The sequence below is a fragment of the Lutzomyia longipalpis genome, chromosome 1 (genome assembly GCF_024334085.1).
Source record: "Lutzomyia longipalpis isolate SR_M1_2022 chromosome 1, ASM2433408v1".
Classification (NCBI taxonomy): Eukaryota; Metazoa; Arthropoda; class Insecta; order Diptera; family Psychodidae; genus Lutzomyia; species Lutzomyia longipalpis.
In genome coordinates this window covers 33,213,472-33,236,767 of record NC_074707.1, presented here as the reverse complement: position 1 = coordinate 33,236,767, position 23,296 = coordinate 33,213,472, and the positions used below count along the sequence as shown (strand labels likewise).

The following is a 23,296-nucleotide window of genomic DNA, read 5'->3' as shown; positions in this document are numbered from 1 at the left end:
CTGATGATGAGGGACCTATTCCAATTTAACCTTTTGTGCGCCAAGAGTTGATTTTGTTAACTATATTTTGTGCCTTTAATCTTAATTCTTTCTATTTTGTGGTGTAATTCAGAAGGAAAATTGTTCTAAAATCATATAATTTTTTCCATTATTTGAATTAGTTTTAAAAAGATTTGTTTATATATTTTTTAATACATAAACTAATAGGGTTGTGAGCTGTCGTTGCAGGAAACATTAAATTTAGCTTTCCGGTAATTTAATGAATTTGATCATAAAACTTTTAATAATAAAATTGGCAAAAAATTCATTCGCCGGCAGCTTCGCAATCCGCGGAACTCAGGTAAAAAATTCAGAGTACTTACACGTGTTTTCCGGGTGGATTATGTGAAATCTTTTAAGAAGTGTACATAGCTCGTGCACATAGAATGTGATTCGTATCATCAGACATCTCTTGAACAAAGCAGAAATGCATTTTCTGCTGGAAAATCAGTTATTTCGCGCGAAATGCAGGAAAACTTTTAAAACACATTTAAATGGAATAAAGACCTACAAATCGATGAAATTTCCGTTACATTCAGTTTGAAAAATTGGGGAGAACAGAGAACATGACGATTTGTAAAGATCAATAAAGTGAAAATCTAAATGAATTTTTCATTAGGTAATTGATATGATATAAGGGATTAATTGATGATGTATGATAGTTAAAATTTTTTGTAAGTAATAAGAATTCTGAAAAGAACGCATAATACGAGTTGCAAAACAGTCAGAATTGCCCCTTTATCCCCTAAGAACTCATCGATTTGTAAGCAAAGACACTTTCTTTCAGTGTGAGGGAGACAGTATCAGTGATGTGCACCGTTTCATTTTCTCTTCAACGAAATGTGCCAAAAATGGCGCCAAATTCAAAAAGTAGACAAAAAAGCATGAAAATTATATGGGGGCGCTACGAAGGGGGGCTCTGGGGGAAAATGAATATCGTTGGTGAAAACCGCCTGGTATCAGTAGTCTCTGTACCAAATTTCATCGCGATCAGACCAAGGGTGTAGAAATTATAGGCAAAACTTTCTTTATTATCTCATTCTTTATTTTAAGAGACCCAAGTTGTCGAATTTTCAAGCCGCTTGAGCCGCCGCCAAGCCAATTTTCCAAGGTGCCGCCGTCGAAACTTGGATTTTTTTTAAGCCGCTGCCACCGAAGCTATCACCATATTCCTATCTTTTAACACAGGAGTATGGTTCATAATCTTCGAGAGCGTCGATATGTATGTATGTACATATGTAGCTATATGTAATTACTCTATTGTCCATATAAGTATATGAATTATTTTACAGTCAATTTTTAATTATCTTTTTTTTGTAAATTTTATCAAGGATATTAATTAAACCATTTATATAATTGCTTTATTTGCACAAAGAGGGTAATTAAAGTTAATAAATTCTATAAAGAAAATGAAAACAGAGGAATGAAAACATTTTTTTTAATCAAATATTTTAAAAGGAAATATGTGGGCCTTTGAAAAAAAAAGAAATTGACGCAAAATGCCGCTAAAATGTTCTTTCATAATCAATAAATCTCAATGCCTTGTAAAACACAAGTGTACAATTGGAAGGAAGGACAAGAAGTGTCGTGATTCTTATCACTTTATCCCTTTTTACGACGCCAAGAGGAGTTTCGCTTCTTGAAACTTTCATTCAAGTTGTTTTTATACGTTTCCCGGTTATTTCTTCGCCCCAAAAATATAATACACCACCATACACAATGTCCTGTGGCTCATTCAAGATAAATGTGAGTTTTACTGGGAAGTTGAATTTGGTGGACGAAAAAGAAATGCGGGTGCTCTTGAGTAAACCACTCGAATTGGGTGTCGAAAAAGTCATGTTTGCCATCTCCTTTGCCATCGCTTTTTCTCATCTCGGCCCCTTTGTGAAGCTGGTGCACAGCTTCTGTGTACTATTTGCACCTCCTCAATTCCTTTTTGTACACCAACATCACCCAAACACTCTGGAAAGAGACCGTATGGTAGAATTCCCACACAGCATAGATCTTGCCATGTGGGTGAGTTTCAATGGTGGGAAAGGTAGGAATTTGCACCTGAATAGCGCATGAAAGTGCCTTTAATGTGGAAATTATTTTTTAATGGTAGGACAAGATCATGGCCTAATCTCCTCGATAGCATCTCCATGGGGGGTGGGAGATTGTGAATATGTGCGGCAATATGTTGCCAATGAGCCTTTTATACCTCATTGTCAACCCCTCCTTGCTTTGGAGCTCCATTAGCCTCTCAAATACTTCCCAAATGCACTGATTGTGTCACGGAGAATGGGGTCTGTTGTGAGAATTATTATTACTTTACCTACATATTATCACAAAAGCTGCTGCTCCCAGGACGGTACCTAAATTACCATTGAAATTTTCAACACAGTCCTGCCTGGTAGGAGCATCCTTCTATTGTTAGATTTAGTTGATAAGTTCAATTGATATGTAGGCTGTCTCTATATATAGAGGTCTAAGAGGAATTACTTATAATTTTATTTAAATAAAAAAGAAAGTCTTAATCTCGGCTAAAGAAAGTTTTCAAAAAAGAAAATTGAAGGATCTATTACTGCGAGACATCACTGTAGGAACATTTACATACTAATATCTAAAAGCTATTTTCCAGAATAGCACGTGTGATGTCCACATTCTAAACGATGAAGGTAATAATTAGACAAATATTAGTGCTCATCAGCAATTAAAAATTTATGAAGCTTTCGCAAATGTACCTAAAAAAAGCTCAAAGCTCAAAAAATTAAAGAATTTTCTTAAAGAATACTTTTCTTTATGATAGATTTTTTGTGAAACTATTTGACTTATTATGATGTGAAGAATGGCATTTTCTTAACCACGTGCGAATAAAAGTTCATAAAAAGCACACTAAAGAAGTGATGAGTGAGTTATTTTCTCACATAAAAGTTTCAGTATGGTTTTCTTTATAAAGATTTCGACAAGTATTCCCACAAAAAGCTCAAAGAAAAATGATAACTTAAAGAAGCTTCAAGTCTCTCTCTTACACACTAATAGGAATTTAAGCTCATACAAGATATATACGAATGAGCTTTTTTCCTCGACTTTTTTTTGTCTGCAATTTCTATCTCTTTTTGTGGCACAGAATTATTTATGTATTGCCTTCCTGCCCTCTATGATGTAATCATTATGGTTCTTTTACAGTGAAGGGCTGGTGGTATATTATAACTTGTGGATGATTTAAAGGATAAATGTGTATCAATCTCCCGATAATTAAAGTTATAAAAAATGTTTTTGTTCTAAATGAATAATAAAATAATTAATAAATGATTAAAAATAATTTAATCCGATTGTACAAATACGATTGATTATTATAATTCATAAAACTACAGCTAAAGTATAAAGAAACGTTTAATAATAAATTCAATTAGATCGTTTTAATTGACTTTTTTTCCACCTGACCGTTTAAAATTTTTTTTCAAAAATTCAATGCATTTTCTTTTGACAATCCTCTACAATCACATCACATGAGAGCATTGTGAAAATTGTGGGAGCGAAATTTGAGAATCCCAAAAGTTCTTTGAGTTTCAAATACAATTTTCGATAAAGTGAGTGAGTTTTTAAGGATGAGAAATAGGATGGAAGTTCTGTGAGAAACGAAATCATGAAGTGATAAACGTTGGCAGCTCAAGTTTGGGTGTATGTATGTAGGAAAAGCTTTAGTTGATGAAAACGAAAAGTATGTGGTGCGGGTGGGATGCAATTTGAAACTCTATACAGCGTCTACCATTGGCATATGTGCCGGATGTTGTTACCTGCATTTTCGCAGATTGTGTACGCCTCACCATGGGGTGTATGCAGCAGGTGCCAGTGGGTTGGTATGAACAAAATCACACTCCTGATGGACAATTGGAAAAGTTCGACAAATAATCATGGAAAAACCATTTGTGTTGCTTTTTCATTTTCAGCACAAGCATCAGTTTGTTTGAGGGAGATTTTTCTTCAATACCTCCCTCTAGATAGAAATCAAATCCAAATAGGATGAATGTGCTCATGTGTATATAAAAGTTATATATCTATGGTGAATTGAATATCCGATTGCAATGACGAGGAAATTTGACGAAGCTGCTGTGAACTCTTTTTTTGTTCATTCCCATCATTTTCTCAATTTCAATTTTTCTATTAGTTTACTGAATCTATCTTGTGCGAAAAGATTTCTTTTTCTCGTGAGAATGGGCAGCTTGAGAGGTTTCTCATTAATCGATCATAAGCTCATGGAGCTGTGTCCAATTTCCTTCACCAAAATCCTCAAGTATGTATAATCTCTCTGTTTCGCTCCACCATTCTATGCCCCATCAATCACTTGCGGATTTTCTTCAATCTAAGCGGGAATTATATGTGTATATGTATGCCAAAATCAGTCATTTGATCGGCCATCTGCCCGAGAAAAAACAATTCTCATTAAATATATAGCTAATCTGTCTGCAATATTTACCACTACTTCGTTTAAATGAGTTGACCAGTATTTAATTATTTTCATGGATGTTCATGAATAAAACTATATATTTTCAAAGCTCGTCTACTTACAAAGTTCTTTGTGTGGATGTCAACGCAACATGATGTGAACTAGAGTTAAATAGAGGTTTTGAGGATATTTTCACAATAGAAAGTTTAAGTTTGTATTGTTTATATCAACATGGGTCAGACGACCAGACTTTAGAGAAGGGTCATAGGGCATTATAAATAGAATGATAATTTACAGCTCTTACAGCGCCTGTAAGATTTTGTATATGAATTTTTTAGAAAACAATTTCCATCCCACAAAGAAATAAGATTTCACAATACTTCTAAAGATTTTATAGTTTCGAAAATTGACTAAAAGGTAAGATTTGACAGTTTTAGATGGGAAATATTTTGTGCAATTGAAAGATTGATCTCTGTTATTGTAATGTAATGTCACTCATCCAGACAGGAAAAGAAAGCTTCATTTTCCACAACATGCGTAGTATGTTCTTTTTCCCCCAAAAGCTTCAAGGGATTACGGAAATTCGATCTAGACAGATCCATATACCTACATATCAATACGAACATATGCATAAAAGTGAAGAGGTACATGACGGAACAGAATAATTCAGTCGAGCTTTCCTGTAGAGCTTTCCGGGTGAAGCTTTGATTAAATTGTGAATACGCTGGAGTACATTATGTACACAAGAATACGGAGAACAAAGTCAATTGAAAAGTTCAGTCTTGTAGCTGTGTGGCACTTTTATTATTATTTTATGCCTCTATCCACCCACCTCAGTACTTTATGTTTATCTTGGGGTATTACAAAACAAATATTCTACACTCACCTCTACTTTCGCTGCCCAATGGAAAATCAACAGGTGTCTGCAAATGGAACTGGCTTGAAATCAATTCACGCATTTCACACTGTTTTGATTCCTAGTCAAAGCTTAGTTAGAGCGAAACTTAATCTCAATTGGAGGAATAAGTTTAATTAAATTTAAGTCGTGAGAATTTTTCACTTAGCTACACACCATCCAGGAAGTTTAATCGAAAAAACGAAACAACTATCTCTCAAGCAGATGATTTCAACTTCGCGAGGTTAAATCCTCTTAGAAAGTATTTCTGCTTCGTAAATTGTTATTTACTTGGACTAATTCCTTCAATAGCATCAAGATTATTATCTTGAATTTTTTTTCACTAAAAGCTAATACTTGATTTTAATTTTTGATTTAATTCGTTTTATAAAACTTTAAAATTTTTCAAAAAGTACAGAATAAAGTTAAAAAAATTTATTTTTAAAATTTTAATTCCTAAATAGTTATTTCATCAATCTTGTCTTGTATATTTCCAATAGGTTTGGCCTAGCTTGATTTTTGCAACCATATCTACATATATCAGATGTAAATCTTTATCAAAAATATGATATCCTCTTCTATGCCAAAAAAGCCCTTATTCCATAAAATAAACTTAAAGTTGTCACATAAATTGTGTGACCGAGAACGGTCATATTTGGAAATTCATGGTGGAGTGGAAAAAATTGAGAAAATGCAGTGAATCCCACTGCAGATTGCATTAGGGTGCAGAGTTAAACGCCCCATGGTGCCAACTCAATTCCCTCAACTCGTACACTCACAAATATACCTTCACTACCTGTGTACTATATATTTCGCTGCTCCATGAAACTGGACCGTTTGTCACTTACCATTTGTGGTCACTGACTTCGTTACACGACCCCATAGCATCCTCAATCCTCACGGTGGTAGTGGTGACCCAATTTCACCACCCACTTACCCGACAGTATGACTACATTGCGTAAATTTACCAAGGGATGGTACCTTAACATTCTTTTCCATTCATTGACATCAAGGTGGAACTTTTCTGTACATTTCCACTTTATTGCACCTTCATCTATATGTACATATGTATTTTTCTCATAGAGTTTGTGTAAGCTTAAATTCGTGTAAAGTTCATGAGAAAGTTCCTTCAAAGATACTTTCCTGGAAGAGCTTTCTTCATTCAATTTCATCTTACCTAAGGCCTATGTAATGCATGTAAAATATATCCACATTATGTATTTGAATTCACACATGAACATACATATTGCATGCAATATAAGAATATAGAGTCTAATAATAAAGATTACTAAAGCAAACAGTCAGTATGTATGATGCGCTACCTCCAGTGTAACACCAGGTATTGACTCACACCCCCGCAACGCTGCAGGAAAGGTTTTCCATTCAAATTCCTACTCCGTGCTCGACATGAGGATTCAATGGGATATGCGCGGCAAGAGTGGATATTTCCTGTACATGATCGGTAGTCTCGCCATGCATGACGACGAATACAAATGCGAAACATGGCCTCTATTGCACGCACATAAAGACGTTTCCTTACCGAAACATGTGTAATCTCAATAATTCATAATTTACATACAATCCCATATATTTATGTATGTTAATAAGGTGTATAATGTCTCAATGTTCACTCACCCGATTGCACTACATATATTATTTATTATATATGTACATATATAGCAAGAGATTTATGTTTATTTTTAAACTTTTCAGGAAAATTTTACAAAGTCTTTATAAAATTATTAGATCTGCTAATTTTATTAGAGAAGTATAATAAATCCTTCAAAAGATTTTCACAAACTTGGATTAATGGCTCAAAATGTTTGCTCACATCTGCATAAAAGTCTCGGAGTAGAGACTACCTTGTATGGGTATTGGCTGATCTTCCTTCAGAACGCAGTTTCGGTTTACTCTTATCTTTTACAAAGAAAATATATTCATGATATGGTTGTTGATACTATACATTTCTTTTAATGTCATACAATTCCTTCCCCAAATTACTGCGCAAGGTTCAGATTTCACCGATTCCTTTTAAACGTTAAATGCTTCTTGTGTAACATTTAAAGTTTCAAAAGCTTGATGTTGCTTTTCAAACGACTTTGTTTTTATTTCAAACATTTAAATATTTGTTATGTTTTCTAGCGTTTAATGCTTTTGTAATGTTTAAAATGTTTCTCATTATTTTTTGTAGTTTTAAGAATAAAAATTATTTTTAATTCAATAGAGAATAGCCTGAACTTCCAAAATTTTTCTAGAGGTTACTTAGACACTTAAAACCAATTTTTGACACTACATTTATGTATCTCTTACCTAATATTGTAAATTGTTATTTCTCTTCTATATTATGTATATTTAAATCATTTCTGAGAAATAAAATACATATGAACCTAGTTCAATATATAACTTAAAGTCGATTTAAGTTTAATCGTTGTATTGCTTTGCTTGAATTCAAAATAGGATTGTTTTATTATTTTAAATCGAATGCTTTATTCTGAATAGATCTACTACATAAACATACATTGAATACACTATATATGTGTTTGTTGCAAGATAAGGAGATTACCTCCATGAGCATGTTGGTTAAAAGGCCATACAAATTTCTCTTCAGTTGAGAATTCAGCACAGCATAAAATACGATGGTTCTCTAGCATAGGTAACGGGAAAATGGAGAAAAATATGTGGAATTTTGCAAAATTGTAATGTATTGCAGAAACGACAGTAGAATTGTAAGCCAACGGGAAGTAGGTACATATTTGTGTAGGATATTGCAAATATATGTTTCTATTCTCCATAAAGTGAGAAGAATTTCTAAAATATGCGCTTGAACGCAGGAAAAAGCAAGTGCCAATTTGCAGATTTCCAATCGAAATACTGGGGCATGGTGGTCAGGGAAACTGCAAAACATTATGAGGTGGATTTACTGAATAGCCTGACATACATCCTATTGACGAATTATTGGATTTTGCGGTTAAGTGCATAACGATGCACATTGCACATACAATAGCAAGAATTTAACAACAAACATTAATGCAATACAAATTCATTATTCGATGAATTTGATTAGCAATCATATGCCATGTCCAATATAGAACCCAAAAGTGTCTACGGCATGTGAAGGCCTTCGAAAGAAGGGAGGAATGTATTGACGGATGAAGCATAATATTTGCTGTAAATGTTTATGGCAATGCAGATTACATTTCATAAAACAATATATAGACCACAAAATGCCTTTCGAATTATATTTCTCCATATTTAATTGAAGAATTTCCAAAATGACGCGAATAAATTGATTTTTTAACCACAAAATCCCTTTAAATGCATCTCTTGAGGGTTTGTATTAGTTGGTATACCACAATCGTGGCATACCAAGTATTGTAATCGTCGGAAAAACCGACCACCTCAGATCGGGCTCAAACTTGGTATGAGCATGTTTTAGACAACCCACATTACGAAAGTGGTGGTGGAAAATTTTTGATCCGGCCGGCCGGCCTGCCGGCCGGCCGGTGCGCCAAACTTTGCCTTATAGCTCAAGAACGGTAAGAGATAGAGACTTCCGGTTTGAAGTTTTCTATAGAAATGTGGGTGTAAATTTTCATTTTTTCGCATTTTCAAAATCCAAGATGGCCGCCGTCCGCCATTTTGAAATACCGTCGACCAGTTCCCTTATAGCTAGAGGTCTGAAATTTTAGTATGTTGTAGAGCTCAGTGAGACGTTTTCATCAACAATTCATACTTGAAAATCGGTCAAGCGGTTTAGCAAATATGGCGGTCTAAAGCAAAAAGTGTTTTTTCGATATAACTCGAGAACGGCTTGACCGATTTTGACCACCTTGGTATCAAATGAAAGGTTTCGATAAGCCCTACAACTGTCTAGAACATTTCAAGTTCCAAAAACAACCGCAAGAGGCGTTAAAAACAAAAACAAAAATTGCCTAACTTTAAGGGGCAATATCTCCGAATCCCCATCATAGATTTCTTTTAAATTTTGATATGTCGTAGCCTGACTCAATATCTTTCATCAGTCCGAAAATGAAGAAAATCTATGTCGCCGTTTAGAAGATATAGCCTTTTGAAAAATTCATGAATTTGAAAAGTTCTAAGAGTCATATCTCTTGAACGGATTGTCCGATTTTGCTCAATTTGGTATCAAATTAAAGGTTTTGCAATTCTCTACAACTTTCTGGAACATCAGAAACCTCTAAAACAATTCCTTGAGGACAAAAAGTCCAAAAAACTGTTTTGGTAGAACAAAAATCCGCAATTTTGTGTTCTGGAGGTGACCTTGAAATGTATCGAAATATATGTCAGATTATAGCTTATTTCAATACCTTTCCAAAACTAGTCAATAAATTTCTGTATGTGCAATAGAACTTGAGATATAACCATTTTTGTCTTTCGAATTGATGAATTTCATAAAAAAAAATCACCTTTGCCTACTAATACTACTTAAAAATTAAATTATAACGCATAGACTGACCCATCCGCGTTGTGGTATACCAACTCTTATAACTGGACGCGTTATGATTGACTTTTCTCTCTTACTCTCTCGTTCTACCTATTGCGACTACATATGACCCCATTGTGACCCACCTTGTTAAATAAAATTTACATGCAATATTTAAAATTTACAGCACTTACCGGGTGGCATAAGGAGTGTTTATATTGGGTGCATTTGGTTAAAGGTATTTATTTACACAAGTAGCATGAATTTCTCACCCAACTCTCTCCCATGGCTAACTTTTATATATGCATTGAAAGGAAATCCTATCCGATGCATATTTTAGTCTCACGTAAGCTGAGAGGATTTCCCATCTTGCTGTATCCGGGGATGTTTGTGTGGTGGATTTCCTGGGGGTTGGAGTGGGGCTGACCCCGGGTGGAAGTACAGAGGAAGTATGCTCTTGGGAAAAATGGCGAAGTATGACGATATAGAATTTCACTGGGGCTATGCAACGCCAAAGGGTGAATGTGGAATTCCCAATTTTAGCGCACTAAATGGGAAGAAATGGAGAAGAGATGCCCGCACTACAGATATTTGCCGACACTGTGAATCTTACACTTGATGAGCTTTCAGAGATATACGAGTCAAAAGGGCGTGAAAGTTTTGAAAATGATTGTACATAGATAGTAATATGTTATGATGAAGGAGTTTATTCATTTTTAATGCTCTCAGGACATCATCATAAAATTCAAACCTTAATACGGGACAGGCTCATGAGACTCATAAAACATTGAAGTAAAGCCAAAAGAGACTTTCCACAGGAGGTCAACAGGAAAAACTCGGGAAAGGTGGATCCTACAATTTTTGATCAGAAAATTAGTCTTTTAGTCAGAAAAATCATCCATTTGATCAGGACAGGTGAATGTTCCGTTTCAAACACAATAATGCTCCATTTCATCGAAAAAATATCAATTTCTGTCGTGTCAATTGGAAAACAATTGTTTGTGAATCAAATTTAATAAAAATCTGCATTTTAACGTAATTTTTATGATTTTGTTTTTGTTCTCCAAAACCTTCCAATGAAAAACTAAAATTAATCTCATGTTAACCGCAAAGTAATAAATGAGAGCTTTCCCGTAAAAAAAAAGCTTTTCGTTTCTTTCTTTTATTACATTGTACGAGGTATTCTACAATATATAGGTACACCTTCTCTTAATTAAACTGACGTTAGTTCAATTAATACCTACCGATCGTGCAAAAAAATCCATCATGTAATTTTAAAATTGCTAATTTAGTAGAGTACTGCAAGTTTTGTTAATATACACGAAATATTCAGTAGAAAGATTAAAAAATATATGTATATATACCGTGGATGAAATACCAAAGTACAGGGAAAATGCAGACAGATATTTTCTGGTTGATTTTCCAACTAAAATTGTGCACAAGTGCAAATGAGTTACAAGTGTCTGAGGCTGTGATTAATTATCACTTTCCGTATACGGCACTTCCATGGCATTTGCAGGAATCCATTTGAGCTTATATAGATGGGAAACGTAAATGTCGTCCACAGGAGCAAATACACAAGAACAGAAATAGGGATTCCTAAAGGAATATATCAGTGTATAAAATAAAATAAATTGGCATTTTATTGTCTTTTTTTTGTTTGATTGTAATTTTCTTTTATCGCTGAATTCTCAATTCTATTGCATTTTATTGTCAATCTAAAAGAAACGAATAGTTTTAATTAAATTGCAATTTCTAAGGTATTTACATAGATATATTTTATTTGAAATTGTTTTCACAGGTTTCCGTGCATACCTTTCAAATCTTTTTTTCTTTTCTATTATGTAGAATCTTCTTCAATTGCATGAAGTTTATCAATTATTTTGGCATTAAAATGCATTGAAAACTATTTAATTTATTTAAAAAAGAATATATTTGATTGATAAAACTTTAAGATTTTGATAAGAAACTTTCACTAGAAATCAATTAATTTTCTTTTAATTACTTTTAAAGTTATAATGAACTTTAAAACGAGATATCCTGTAATCTAATTCGTTAATTCTAAACCTAATCATTTACTATTTTGTGATATTTTAGTAATCAAACAACTGTTTTTTCCTAAAATTAGTTAATTGCTTTTCAAGCTTATTAGTTTTAATTGTAACGCAATTCGGTGGAAGAAAATAGCAAAAGTCAATAAGTCATTCTTCATGTCCTGCGAGGGCAAAAAAAAATGAAAATAGGAAAATTTTTGTAATTTTCCCAACTTGTATTTCCAACCCATTTTCCCAGAGTGGACGCTATTTCTGTTTTGTGCTCTACGAGCATACCAAAGTCAAAGTCATTTCATTTCATTTTCGCACCAAAAGAGAAACGAGAGCGCAAAAAAAGGAGATGAGGAAGCATCCAAGGGAGGAATATCTGAATGTGTTGAACAAATTACGTACATAAATTACATTTTTAGAATGAGTTCGAAACGAACTTTGAGACCCCACATCCCTCAACACATTGCCACGGTTTTTGGGGTTTTGGCAAGAGGGGGGGGGTTGTCTTGGCGAGGATCGTCGTCATGATGAATACAATACTTTACACTTTAGTACCCAAAGGTGGTTTGAGTGCCCTGCCTGGGCTCAATTCCCTCTTCTTCATCTCTTAATCTGACACTAGAATGAAATGTATGTGTATGTATAAAAGTATGCTAAGGCTACGGTATAAGTAAACACTTTTTCATGAGATTTTCTTTCTTCTTGGCTTCTCTCCTTCTTGTTGGGCATGGGTTGAGGTGATTCTTTACTTTTTTCGATGGTATACACGCCCACACGGTGTCTTACCTTCCATTTTACCACATCTCCCTTCCTGGGAATTCTCTATGCCTGACGTGAGGGTTGGAGGGATGGCATGAGGTAGAGAAGCACGATTCATTTCCAGACTATCAAGATGCTCTTTTGTGGGGAAAATTTTGGATTTTGCACTTATACGTGTATTTTCCCACGCCTCAGTCGTGCAAGAAGACACGTCTGGGTGGAATTTCTCGCCTTGTAATGGATGCAGAGGCGAAACTTGTTAAGTCACCACTTAAGATATATAATTAAGATGCTGGGTGAGAGTGAAGAAATTGTGAGATTTTGCGCTCCCCCGCAGAAAAAGTTCATTGGATAGAGTGTTTGCACAAAAATCTCCGCTGTATTTCATTAGCGAAAAATTTTATGAATTTTAATGATAACAATGTGAAATTTCACCAAGTTTTAACCAAATACAAGAGATAAAAGTAGCAGTGAAATATTTACAAAATGTATCTCAGAGGGAATCGAATCATGGCAAAAGTTTCCCACATAGAATTTTATGTCCTTTTGTTCATTAGAAAACTGTGCGGGGTGTTGGAGTTTCCCAGAAATTCTTTTGTATAATTTTTCGATTAAGTACTATTGAAAATGTTTTACCAATGAGACTGTGTTGACTTTGGTTTTATGCTTGTGTTAGTCCTTTGGGATTCTCTGAGAATTAAATTATTTCGTGGTACATGATTTATTATTAAAAAGGGAAGTTTTTGTAAACTTCCTACACATTTTCGAAAAAATTATTGAGAAGTATATTTTGCATTATGAGGAATTAATTTATTTTGTTTTAATACGTAAAAACACAAATTAATGAATTTTGTGTAGAATTCTTAGGAAAAATTCTTGATGATGAGAAAAATTTAGTGTAATAACTTAAAGTTAATTGGAGTCAATTTTAACCTAGATTTTACAATTTCACTACGCTCAATAATTTTACTTTGTTGACTTTAAGTACATAAAAATAACATAAAAATATTTTATTTGCACAGAATTTTAAAGTCAGACTGCGAAAATTAAAAAAATGAAATATCCTGGGCGTATCTGGATTAAATAAAAATCTGACAGAGAAATATTTGAAATTTGTGAAATTTTAGATTCACTGAATTAATACTTTTGGGGACTTCAAGAAATGTTTTTTTTTACGCTATGTGTAATAAAATTCGTCAAAAAAATTATCATGAAAAATTATAAAGATTTTCTTTTAAATAATCGCAATCAATGTGAAAAGAATGAATTTTTATCAACTGAGCCAGCTGACTTATTATCAATCTACGCCAGCCGGGTAATGTGTAATAAAATATGCGTAATATATGGTATTTGCGTGAGAACGCAGTAAAATAGAAAGATAGCAGTAAACGCATTCAAACTAAAACAGTCAGAAAACCAAAACGTCTTATATCGTTCTTGATAATATGAAGTCAACCTGATTTATGCAAAAGCACACCTGAAGAATCATTCATGCAGCATTATTTGAAGCAGATAAATCATAATTATTCTATACCATTCGTTCAGTATTCATTCATCTTCCAGGAAGACGTGTGTAATGTGATTCGTTATATAGTGACATGCCTTCACTGACGAATGCGCCATGGGGTTGAATTTATGCAAATAATAGAAAAGATGAGGGTAAATATGCGGAAATGAAGATTGGAGAATTGTGAGAATATGAGGAACTGTGTGGTTTTCCTAAGGGTTTCATGGTGCGTTTGGCAGCTTGTACGACAAAAAAAATTCACACAGCGCCGGAAGGTTTTTGCGGAGGAAAACAGCAGTAGACCGACAATAGGGTAAGTGTGGACCTGCCTGCAAAGGCAGTGTGATTACGTGCCATGGTTCATGCATTTAAATTGAACGTATAAAAGTGACACCCTCGTACAATGTTGGTCGGGGTTAGAAATTTGCCATACCACAGTTTTTGTATATATACGTACATATGAGAGGAAAAAAAGGGATATGAGAAGTATCACCGAGGAAGATTCAGTCACACATGAAATCCACATTGAGTCACGATACCACAACTGACACCACATCATTTGCTGTGTAGTCGTACTATAGAAATATGCCAAGGGACTCCCACGTGATAAAAATGAACTTGCTGTGAACACAATGAAAACAGGGTGCTCTCAGGATTCACGCTTTTTACGGAAAAATATAGTCGTTCCGGTAGACAGAACAATTTTAAGGATTCCTACATATATATTTAAGGAAATTTATCAAGAAATGTGCACGTGAGAGAATAAGGAGACACCTAAAGAATTACCCTTATTCATGGAATTCGAGACATTTTGTTTTATTTTTAGGTGGAGGTGGATGTTTTTTAATTTGTTTTGCTGTAGGTATTTTTATTATTCATGCAAAAGCGGAAATCATGTTTCAAGGAAATACATAATCAAATTTTTACAGATTTATCTCCGTTTCCCGATTTAGAGCTTTTTAAAGCTTTAAAATTTTGCCCAAATTCAAGAATTTATTTATTTATTCAAACTTGTATTACCATAAATAAATTCAGCTTTCAACTACCTATTTTTCACGTAACGTTGATCTCCATATTTACCTGCCACTCCCATTCTTTAACTCCTCAAACAATATCAGAGTTCTTGTACAGATATCACCTAAAAACTTCCCGTTTTGTGACAAAAGCACTTACCTTGTTGACAAAAACACACTTGTGATGTGAAAAGCTCACTTTCCGCCGTAATAGCGTTGGCAAAGGAAAATAGTGAAGGTGTCTGCGCTGCGTGTGTTCCATCTCACAAACAAATCATGGTACGTTATTGTCAGATTATGCGGGAGAAGTGTCTTTTTAAAATTACCCGCGTATATGGTGTATAATTTTCTCCGTTATTTTACTTTATATATTGTCAGGGAATGTCTGAATAGGGAACTTCCTGACTTTGTGAGTTAGTATTACAAATGATACAAATCTGCGAAGAATATCTTGGTGAGATGGGGATGTTATGTGCGGGTAAGATGGAATGATTTCACCAAATGGGTTTCTTTATGGACACACACAATTGCCTATTGACAGAGTTGTTTTATATTCAAGTGTAGGATTTCTGGATATGATAAGGTTACTATAAAAGTTTGTTTTAGAAATTTTGTTTAACAATTGCTTTCAGATTTTTGTAAATCGATTTCGATAGGTGAAAAGCTAAATAGGAGTTAAGCTAGGTTTTAGCAGTCGTTTTACGGGCCCTACATTGCGATATGGTTGTTTCGGATTTTGGTCAGTTTATTGGACTAATCTTTTGGATTCCGGTTAGTTAACCAATCTCGATAAATTAACATTACATAAATTGCGCAAAAAGTTAGTTATATAAGTATTTTAAGTATTTTTTTTAAAGAAATTAATAGAAGGTACATTTTATCTTTAAATTTAAGCTTAAAGCCTTAAAGCTTTGTCGTTCTGTGTAAAGTTTTTTTGCTTATTTGTTGCTGAACTCGGTTTAACTGTAGTCTAAACTGTGATTTAGCTGAAATTAGATTCAAAATTCTCATGGAATTGTTTTAAAATTTCAGTAAATTATTTTCTCAAAATCGGATCTAAAATCAGTAAAAAATTAACCAAAAAGATCTTAAATAAATGCTAGATATTTCTGTTCTAATCTAGCATTGAATCTTGAGTCTTCTATCCGTAGTCTTTTTACGACATTAGTTTATTCGTCTGATTTTGAAAGTTCTATGATAAATAGCGATTTCAAAATCTTAAAGTATATTTGGCTAGTTGGTTTTCGAATATTTTAACGTTTATTAGCATTTTGTCGTTTTACAAGTATTCCTGGAAGTTCTAACTAAAAAAAAGAAAATAAAATGAAAAGCTTGAGAAAAAGCTCTATCTTTAATCTAAATTATCTCCAACTCTACACCATATGGTTAGACATGAGGGTTTCTCTTCAATAACACTGGACGGATTTATTGTTTCATGTGAAGACACTATTTACGTCGAGAAGAAAACAGATTTTCTTCATGAGCTGGAGCTGAAATTCCACGTCAGAGTCATCCTTTTAGAATTTAAGTTATATAATTGAAAGCGACAATCTAAACTAGACTCAATTATAAAGTTGTGGCGAGTGGGGAAATTTGTGGGTTTCCTCGGTTTCCTAAAATGACGAGTACAACTTTATTTGTGCGCATGGGGGTATGGGTACTGTGCGAGTGGGTTTCCGGGGGGTGGTAAAGATGAGAACGTAATTTCTTGGCATGTGAGAAACAGTTTCAGAATCCCCTGGGATGGGAATAATGTCAGGGGAGGAGATACACATAAAGTTGACTATACTACCCTGAGATAAAGTATCTCGGAGGAACTTTCTTCCTCAGGCGGAAAGACAATGGGCAAATGGAAGTGAGGTGACTTGAGATTTGGTCAGAAACCCATGACGATATTCCATTAAATGGGTGACAAAACAATTTACTGCCACTAACTAATTTGCCGTATTTGCATGAAGGGCATACAGTAAGTTTCTCTCTCATCCATTGAGTTTTTGTTGTTAGTCAAACTATTGAGCTGAGATGACTTTTAGCCCTAATGGCCAGAATTCAAGTGTTGCTTTCCAAAGGAATTTCCTCTCTATATCCTTGCTCTTGGGAAAATTACATAGACATATTTGGATACTTTACTGCTCATATTAGCTGATGTTTCCAGCAGGAAGAATTTGCTGTTAAACATGGATATTGTTTCCTTTTTGGGGAAAGCAGGTTAGGGGTGGGACATGGGGGTGCACAGCACATTCACGATGGAAGTCACGTTTTCGTTGTCTTGATTAAAAGACAGGAAATGCTTCGCCCACGTTTATATGGTGGGAAGAATTAAAAGACAGAGTGTACTTATGTTAGACTAAAGTCCTCCTACGAACTTCACTCAGCTTTGAAACATTGTTTTTCTTTCATAATCACATCACAGAGAATTATCTGTTATTTATAGTGTAGTTTTTTTTAAAGAAAAGTTGAAAGACTTAGCAAAAGAAAAACATGATATTGAATTGAGGTCAAAGATAAAGTTTTTTATTATACAAATATTAATTCTTTAAGTTTTTCACGATTTTAGCATTTATTTTTTCAATTTATAATTTTCTTCAAAAAAGAATAAATATAAACCCGTTTAAGTTATTAATATACAAAGAAACTTATTATATGTAAATAACCGCGGAAAGAACAGAGTGAGCATTAGAGCGAAATATGAATGAATAGTATTTTGATATTTAAATTCAATTGAAGAGAATTTCACATTCAGCATAAAATAATATTCAAATCAAATCATTTCCAACATATTTTACCTTACCTATAACATTTCCGTTTAAATTCGCATAAATAAAAGTTATGTGGAAAAAACTATAGCACATAGCTTCTAGTAAAATTGCATTGAGTAAAGAATCCAGAATAGAGCCAAGAGTAGAAGAACATCTCTCTTAGTCCCACAAGAATGACCAAACTTTCCTTGGAAAATATTCAGCATGGCATGTGAAATTCTTCATGGTGATGCTGTGCATGTTCTTCATGCTTTACAGCAAGACAGCTTCATGCTGGGAAGTTTCTTTGTCTTGAGCTTACAATGCAAAACAAGTAAATACTCCCCCATTGTATTTGCAATTACATCAAAATTTACACATTCGTGACAATTCTTACAACTGTCTAACATCCATTTAAGCATACTTGTTTGTCTTTTTCCACTCCCCCCTACTTCCGTTTTATGTGTCATGGTGCAATTTATTTTTAAACCTATTTAAAATGGGATCCCGATCCGCCCATAAAAACCTTCCCCAAAGATTCACCCCAAGTTTCTTCTCGATCTCTTATTTTTTTTTCCTCTCCTCACTTGGGGGCATCTTAGTGAACATCTGCATAGAGAATGGGGGTAAGACATCACAACGTTTTTTTTTTTTACTCTGTGTATGTGTATACATTCTTCTTCCCACCCCACTGGCGGTGGGAAGATAAGGTGGTATAAAGAGAATTATGTCAAGGAATGAGAAATATACTTTGAGGTATGCATAGCGCTTTTTTCTGTGTATCTTATAATATATTCTAAAACAGTAAACATTTTGTTTCAGTTTGCCATTTTTCTCTTTGATTCGACGGGAAATCGCTATATCAGTGTTTGGGAAACCCACCCATGAAAATCTATTACATGAAATAAGGATTTTCATGCAATTTTACTCCCAGCAGGGTACAATAACTGAATTTGTAGCCACATAAGCGAAATTCTGATGAAATATATTAATATGTAGATATAGCCGGAGTGTAGGGAAAAAGTCGCCAAAAATGTAGACGCTACCTATACGTATTATTTATATATAGCCACAGGAAATCGTTTTCTGGGGATATACATAAATAGAATGAATTTTTAATAAATAATTAAAAATTTTCTTTTCGTTCTTCATTGCTTTTTCTGACGAAGTCCTTTTTCGGATATTTTGAACCCAAACTTCGATAACTTTCATCGGTTTTAACATAGAACAATGCCAACTAAACTTAGAAGGAGAAGTGATTAAGTAAGATGGTAAATTTATAGTGTTTAATAAATGATGAATAGAATTTCCATAGGAATTTCCATTGGAATTTATTGGTCTTCCCACACAGGATTATAATTTATTTGTCCAAAGCTATCTTGGAAGCAATGAAAATGGAAGACAAAACTGAACTAGGTTCATATCAATTGTAATTGCACCCTTGAGAATCAATAAAACCATTTTGGTACAATAGGCAATACACTGAGACGATTGGAATGGAAACTCATGATTCATTGATGGTTTTCAGGAGTGATGTGGACACATGCAATACCCATATGCTATGTACAAACTCATATACATACATAGCAATGTAATCTTATATTTTTCTGTAAACAACATTCGTACGATATGGTGCAATTGGGGGTAGTTGAGGTTACAGGAGGGATAAAACAGCTGAAATTGAATTATTTCTCTGCACAATGTCGTAGAATGAAAGCACTTTTCTTTCTCATCTTTGTATGTATATAGCAATATAGCCAATTTTCACTCTGGATGAACCCTCAATCTCATATGCTGTGTGCAGAGGAGTAGGCTAATAGCAACAACTTGAACTCTGTCCCGTGTATACATACTTTTGAGGATAAATTGTATTGTCGATTCGTGAAAGCCGCATAGTGGACCAATGCAAGATCACCAAAGATATTTCTGCTCACATCATCACGATTGAACGGTATGACGGTGGCAAATTGCAAGCGGAAACAGAATCGGTTTCACATTTTCACTGACTAAACACACACACGATGTGACTCCCAAAATGCTGTAGTCAGTGAATCGAGGGGTTAGGACGATTTGATGTGGTATTCCATTCGACTCCGCTGTATCCTCTCGGTCCTCTTGATGGTGCGCTGCAGATAGTGGACAAAATATGGTCAATATTTGGAAATCGTGATACAATGCACAAACATCGCACAATATTCTCTCTCGGCAAGAGCTTTAACATTCCATTACTTGTAGTCCCCCACAGAGCCTATAATTTATTGCACAAACGTATATTAGTGACCTAAATTCACATTAATTAAATATATCGCGAGGGAAAGTCTCGCCCCTAAACGTGTTTATCTTGAGTAAATAAATACGATGGAAAAGTTAGTTTTGCCACTGAGAATTTCATGCACAGATTCACATTCACAGAAGAATGCTCACAATGCCCCCGAGAATCCTCTTATGGCTCTTATAATACGAACTATGGGATGCTCATAAAGACTTCTGAGAATATGCTAAAGTACACTTTGCTCGAAAACTGTTTAAAAAAATTAAAAGATTTTTTTTCACTCTTTCACCACTTTGTGAGGAAAATTCTGTGAAATTTCTTTTCTACCTATGGTTTTTCTTCGAGCTTCTTGCTATTTGCCAATGAGAAACTTACACGGAATTGTTTAATTTATCTTCAAAGAAATAATTTTCAAAAGGAATATAAACAATTAAGACAGCAAACGTCTTAAAAATGAAAAATGTGAAAAGGGCAAAAAACAATATCTGGAAAATATTCCTAGGAATTCGTATGAAACTTTAACTATCTTGAGGGTGTACACATAAAGAAAAGTCTGAAAGAGTTTTTGTATAAGTTAAGGTATGCACTGTTAGTGCAAGTGGTGTACCTGTACAGTGTTCGGTTTTGTCAGTTTTTTTTGAAAGGGAGTTTAACCGTTTAAGAGAAAAAAAAGAACAAAAAATCGTTAAACAGACATCTTTTTTATCCACTAGATTTATTTTATATCTAAAATATTTAATTTTCCCCATATTTCCTTTTTCACCATTCAAACTCACCATCTTTCTGATTCCCCATTTGTTGCGCGCCAAATTCAAACTAATATTTTGATCAGTTAGCAGAACTTATTCTCAATTATAATGCGGTGTACCATTTTGCAAGACACCAAGTTTGCCCTTCTATAGGGCGAACTATGAGTAAGATTTGCGCAAATTATATACAACAGAGAGTGCACTTATAATTTGAAAGTTGCTATTGCAACTTTTATGAACACAAACTTTTGGCTTTGTTGCTTTTTCTGGAAGACGTGGAGGACCTGTGAAGGATCCTGCAAGTGTGGTAGGAATAAAAACATGAACACACCATACAATTCCCATGGTACAAAAAAATAAAGGACACTGTGGTGTAGCAGTGAGCATCCTTACCCTGTAAGTTGGCCCTGTGAAAATTTAATTCAATAATCTCTTTGTAGCTCTGACCTAAAATATACAGATAAGAAAATTTATTTTCACCGATAAGTATATTTTGAATATGATTTAAATTTAATTTAATTAAAATTTTATTTCTCTAATAGACATTTAAATGAAATAAATTAGCGGACTTGATGGTATATAAATTTAATTTCACGTCGGATATAGTAATATATAGGTATATACATATAATGCATTTTGGAATCCATTATTGCAAGTGTGCATGGGGTGAAATGCAGCCGAAGGAATGCACAATTGGGGGCAATAGAATTCAGTTCACGATTTGGTCCGCTGTTACATTATGTGCGGAATCAGCAAGAGAAACACAAAGTAGAGTACTTTATAGTGGCGAAAATTTTATTCTCAATTTCAAATGAAAATCAGGAGCACGGGGTTGAGAATTTATTGGGGTGTATCTAGTAGAGGGAAAGCTTTCTATTTTACTTTTCCATTTGAAAATCTCACCCCCCGCACACCGCCCATTGTGCTATGTGATGAATAATCGTAAATGTCAGTGATGAATTTGTATGAATTTCCTGAAATTTCTCTGCACAAGTGCTTCTCAAGTCAAGATGTTGGATGCTGCAGGAGTGGTGTGCTAATGTTTGGATGAATAAAATGCACCTGATCACGATGGTTTTCACTTGCGGAGGGTCATGACCCTACAACACCCCCGTGACTTCCCCCGTGCCTGCCTTTATTTTGCTAACTGTAGGTTTTAAAGTGCTATTACAGATTATAATAGAGAATTTATTTTTGGAACGGCCAAAAGTTTCTCACCACTGCTACGGGGAATGTGAAGTAGGTAGCACCCGAGGAAGAAGAGCGAATCGCTTCCGGACCGTAGTATCGTTGACCTCAATCTGAACGGATTAGCACACTGTATCTCATGGTGTATTTATCTTCCTTAGACTTTCCACTCATTCTCGCATAGTATTTTCCCCACCCACACACCCCTGTGAATTCCACCGAAACTAAGAATTGCCGCCAGACCTTTCTCTTGTTTTCTCACCCCAAAAACGAAATGGAGTTTAACTGAAAATTTTCCATATATAGTTTGCTCGGTGCCATGTAGTAGCGATAAACCAGAGCGACATTTCAACTCTGTACTTGGCTATATATTCTCCTAATCGCAACCATAGTTTCAATTAAAGTTTTCCATATTTCAGCTACATATAGAATTACATTGCATCTACTAACCGGCTATAGGAGTTTTCCCTTACCACCACTCCATCGCCCTCCCCCCTTGAGCCCCCGTATAAACCCCATTAGAATTCTTTGTGGATCCAACGACAAATGGGAAAACTTTCACGAGGTCCCCAATATTACCTCTAAATCGGTTTGGGACATTTCGAGGGGATATTTTGCAAAGAACCCTCATTACCCTTAATAATTTCTTACACCAAAGGCAATTGTGGGGGAATTGAAAGTAGAACCTTCTTTGGAGTAAATTATACAAGTAACTCTTTGTGATGGTATTTGAAAATAATTGTCTAATATACATTTAATTGTTACAAAGTTCTATTTCTATCTCTTCAATTACAAAGAATGCATTTTGTTGGTCGTTCTGGCAGATGTCTGTACAATTATACAGATCTCTAAATTGCTGGAGGTGAAAATGATGCTGGGTTCATTGGACTATGGTGACCTTAACTGGGGCTATTTGTGCTATATATCGCTGAAAATTCTATTAAAATTCCAATTAAAATATAAGAATTTTTAAAGAGAAATTTTCAGTCAATTAAAAGTCGCATGAAAATGTGAAAAACTGTGTGAAGATTCAAACATTGAGATTACTTTCAATTTATTTTTGAGTTCATAGAAAATATACTACATTGAAGAGCTGAAAGCTCAAGAGCTCTCCGAGGAATGTAATCTGCAATAAAATGAAGCAAATTGAATTGTTTTTACTTGCATTAATGTGCATTCGTCGCCAAGTATCTTCGTCACAAAATGCAAGAAAAGTTT

General features: G+C 34.4%; 1 protein-coding gene across 1 annotated transcript in view; it reads left to right on the top strand.

Moving 5' to 3' along the window:
• Positions 1-23,296, top strand: part of LOC129786050 (putative fatty acyl-CoA reductase CG5065) — an 824,046-nt gene that overhangs the window by 439,185 nt on the left and 361,565 nt on the right. The gene's annotated exons all lie outside the window — the stretch shown is intronic.